This window comes from Toxorhynchites rutilus, chromosome 1, assembly GCF_029784135.1.
Source record: "Toxorhynchites rutilus septentrionalis strain SRP chromosome 1, ASM2978413v1, whole genome shotgun sequence".
Taxonomy (NCBI): Eukaryota; Metazoa; Arthropoda; class Insecta; order Diptera; family Culicidae; genus Toxorhynchites; species Toxorhynchites rutilus.
Genome location: NC_073744.1, coordinates 1,742,022 through 1,747,129, shown reverse-complemented (window position 1 = coordinate 1,747,129; position 5,108 = coordinate 1,742,022).

The window sequence follows — 5,108 nt, the reverse complement described above, 5'->3', positions numbered from 1 at the left end:
CTCCCCATCTGCATTCACGTAGGACGATCGATAAAATCCGGCACCATCTGTTCTATCCAAACTATTGGTAAAATCAATGTCTAGCACATAGTGTGTACCGGTCGAGAGAACTACGTTCGTTTTGATGATCAGAAATTCTTTTTCCTCGTTGAACTCGAAACTATGAACTGATACTGCTACAAAGTTGTAACCGATTTATCACACTGCGAATACTGTGGAGCACGATTTGCTTTGTAGTTTCCAAAACTTGAATGTTGATCTCCACATTTCCCGTGTATTCGAACTGTCCAATGTGGACATTTGTATCCAGAGACAGATAGTAGTGTGTTGGGTAAACGAAAGGATGTGAACTCGCTCTCTTGCTGTGCACATACAGTGAAAACACCGGCAGAAAGCACCAGTAGTAGTGCGACTCTGAACATCTTGAGATCACACCCGGTAAGAGTTTGTTAAGCTCCCGTGCAAAGAATTGTTCGAGATATACCACAAGATAGGTGAGATTTTGATTCCGAGTTTTCGATGGTAGAATTCTCTCTTGCTCTCCTTTCTTGTAACAATTTGGCTCCAGGATCGGATAGAATTAAGTTCAACTTGTTGAAAAACCTCCCCGATGTGGCCAAACATCGCTTGTTGAATTTATTCAATAAGTTTCTGGAGCATAATGTTGTTCCGGATGATTGGAGACAAGTACGAGTTATAGCTATTCAAAAATCCGGAAAACCCGCGTCCGACTTCAATTCGTACCGCCCAATAGCAATGCTGTCTTGTATACGGAAATTGTTGGAGAAAATGATCTCGCCTTGATCGATGGGTTGAAATGAATGGGCTACTCTCAGATACACAATATGGGTTCCGCAAGGGCAAGGGGACGAATGATTGTCTTGCGTTGCTTTCTTCAGAAATTCAAATGGCTTACGCCGAAAAAAAAACAAATGGCTTCAGTATTCTTGGACATAAAGGGGGCCTTCGATTCTGTTTCAATAGAGGTTTTGTCGGACAAATTACACTCTCGGGGTCTGCCGCCTGTATTGAATAATATGTTATATAACTTGCTTTGTGAGAAACATTTGAACTTTTCTCACGGAGATTCGGCAGTAAGTCGGGTCTCTTACATGGGCCTCCCACAGGGCTCATGTTTAAGCCCCCTTTTGTACAACTTCTATGTAAGCGACATCGACAATTGCCTTACACAAAATTGCAGCCTAAGACAACTTGCAGATGATGGAGTGGTGTCTGTCGTAGGATCAAACGAATCCGACCTGCAAGGACCCTTACAAGATACTTTGAACAATTTTTCAACCTGGGCCATTGGGCTAGGGATCGAATTCTCCACGGAGAAAACAGAGATGGTGGTTTTTTCTAGGAAGCATAAGCCAGTAAAACCAAAGCTTCAACTTTTGGGTAAACCGATCACTCATGCTATGTCATTCAAGTATCTTGGGGTCTGGTTCGACTCCAAATGTACTTGGGGGGCCCATATTAGGTATTTGAGTAAAAAATGTCAACAAAGAATAAACTTTCTCCGTACAATTACCGGCACCTGGTGGGGAGCCCATCCCGAAGATCTTATAATGTTGTATCGACCAACTATTCTCTCAGTGATGGAGTATGGCAGTTTCTGTTTTCAATCAGCTGCCAAAGCACACCTCATTAAACTCGAGCGAATTCAGTATCTTTGTCTCCGTATCGCGTTGGGATGTATGCCCTCAACGCATACCATGAGTCTCGAGGTTTTGGCAGGCCTACTCCCACTAAAAGATCGCTTCAATTTATTATCTCTTCGGTTCTTCATCCGGGTAAGGTCATGAACCCATTGGTGATCGGAAATTTTGAGCAGCTGATCGAGTTAAATTTTCATTCCGGATTCATGAGTTCATATAATGAATTCATCTCCATGCAGGTTGATCCTTCTTCGTATATTCCCAACCGTATTTGTTTCCCTGACTACATCAATTCCTCTGTGCAATTTGATCTGTCCATGAAGCAAGATATCCATGGATATTCAGATTACCAACGATCGAGGATCGCTCCAACGATCTTCGATGAAAAGTATGGGGGTATCAATTGTGATAATATGTACTTTACTGATGGGTCCACTATAAATGAGTCCACAGGATTTGGAGTGTTCAACGAATTTTTTAGCACCTCACACAGTCTTCAGAATCCTTGCTCAGTGTATATTGCTGAATTGGCAGCAATTCATTGGGCGCTGGACAGCGTCGCCTCACGACCTGTTGAACACTATTACATTGTAACGGATAGTCTTAGCTCTGTCGAAGCTATCCGTTCAGTGAGGCCGGAAAAGCATTCGCCGTACTTCCTTGAGAGAATACGAGAAATTTTGAGTGCTTTATCCAGATGCTGTTATGTCATTACCTTTATCTGGGTCCCTTCACATTGCTCCATTCCGGGTAATGAGAGGGCTGACTCATTAGCAAAGGTAGGTGCAATTGAAGGCGATATTTATCAGCGTCAAATCGCCTTCAATGAATTTTATTCTTTAGTCCGCAAAAATACCATCGCTAACTGGCAACGAAAGTGGAATGAAGATGAATTGGGCCGGTGGTTTCACTCGATTATCCCTAAGGTTAGCCTCAAACCGTGGTTCAAAAGTCTGGACTTGAGTCGGGACTTTATTCGCACCTTCTCCCGACTCATGTCCAATCACTGTTCGTTAGATGCGCTACTCTTTCGTTTCAATCTTGCCAGCAACAATCTCTGCGTCTGTGGTCAAGGTTATCACGACATCGAGCATATTGTTTGGTCGTGCGAGGTGTATCTTGTCGCCAGATCGAATTTAGAAAACTCCCTTCGGGCCCGAGGAAGACAGCCCAATGTGCCGGTGAGAGATTTGTTGGCTCGGTTAGACCTTGATTACATGACCCAAATATATGTTTTCCTTAAAACTATCGATCTTCGTGTATGATTGTCCCTATGTCTTCATACCCTCCTTTTTATCCATTGCGAGCGATTGCCCCCCTTGGTATAAACAATAAAATAAGTCGAAATGTAAATATACAATAGATATACGAATAGATTTAAGAATTGAGTGTGATCATCAACATTGTAACAATTCCCTTATATCCCATCCCTTTCCTGAAAGAATATGTCACCCTTCTAAACTCGAGTAAACCGCGAGTAATCGGTTTTCCACCTTACTAACCATAGTGTTAGGAAAATTGTATATGTATAGTTTTAAAAAAATACATTTAAGAATTCGGCTCCTTTAAACTAATGTAACTGAGCCTGTAAAAATAAACGATTTATAAAAAAAAAAGAGTTTGTTAAGACTATGATCAGCGGTATTTTCGACTGATAGCTTTTATAGGTTTTAAGTATCTTATCTCATAGAAAGTTACGTTGGAATTTTTGATCAAGATGTTGATTGTCTAATCAATGTTCAAAACGGAACAGTGCTGACGTTTTATACCGTAAAAGGAGAGGCTTCAAAATGTTTATGATTATAATTCGTATTGTTTGTCCCAGCCGATATATTATTCAAACTCATCTAATATTATTTATTTTATCTTATTTGCGTCAGTAAGAATAAGACAAAACGAAAATCCATTTTTAATGAACGTGTACAAACTCCGTACTGTTACCGGTACTGTTATGGAGGATCGGAAGGAAAGACGGTAAGGAATATAAACTTTATTTAATATTTCCGACTTCATGTCTACAATAGCTGGTGTATTAAAGAGAGTCCTGCTCAAGCTTTTATAGGCTCAGGCCCGGAAAAGCACCATTGGCATCATTGTGTAATTGTGACGTTATTTGGTATGGATTCTGCTAATGCTATAATTTCTATTAATTATATCAGTTCATATCACTTCTCCCGTATTAAAATGAGACCTTAGATTACATTTTATTGAGATACTCATACTAAGCAGGACTCAGCGATATCGTTATCACTAATCATTTACATGAGAAAATACCTACGAATACATTGATCAATGTTTTCACTGGATTTTGAATCGAAGCATTTGAGGCCCTAAGCCCCTTTTTTATATTTGATTCGTTTCGAACGTCTTGTTCTTGGTGCCTTGGTGAAGTGGAACGCTGCGATGTTTCTTTTTCACCGATTTATTCTTTTTCGGGTTTTCCTTTTCTACAGGAACTTGTTCACGTTGGAGACTGGGAGAGAGAATCTTGGTGCTCAGATCTCAGCTTGGGACAAATTATGGGAAGAGAAGGGTGAAACTTATCTGTAGTCAGAAATGCGAATCTGGTTGGCGTGAACATTGCGTACCATTCCTCCGAGGTTAACCCTCTACAGCCTAAGCCCACCTTTAGACGGGCTTCGCGGATTCTCTTTTCAAATTATTCAGACACTATTTTCAATCCCACTAGAACGTCTTTAGAATATTTTCATCTACCACACATACACATTGTTTTTATGCTGGCAGCCTTCTGGTAGGAGTATTTTATGTTGAAAGTCGGAAATTCGAGATAAAAGTGGAGAAGATTTTTTTAGATAAAAAAAAACTTGGGCGGTAGAGGGTTAATCAAGTATCGTTCGCATGAGGGAGGCGATCTGGCGTAGTGGTAACATCCGCTCAAGGTCACGAGTTCAATTCTCACTCCCGACATTCTTCCAAAAATGGAAGTAAAAAGTGACGAACCAGCCAAATGAGTTGAAAATCACTATAATACAGATAAAAAAAAAAACGTTCGCATGAGAAAAATGGACACAAATTGCCGATTTTTCATAGGTTTACTTTCACACGCACTGACGAAACTACCCATGCAACATCAATCATAGTAACCCATGAGTCAGAGAAAAAAAATTTACAGCTCTATCAGTCCAACTTTAACCGTTATGACGAAAACATTGACAAAAAACATCTGTTCAGAAGTGTGCGCGCTCAAGGAACGGTACCCCACCGCGTCGAAAACGGATATCGTCCGGCACTTTGTGGACGGCTGAATATCGATGTGGTACACAAGTCGATGAACTCGCCCAACGTGCCCCAGCCGCGTCCTATCGAGAATTTCTGGGTAAACCTGAAGCGTAAGATCTATTTCAACAATTTTGTCGCGAAAACTGCGAAGGAATTGATAAATAAAACGAAAAAAGAACTCAAAAATATGCATACACGCATGTTTTT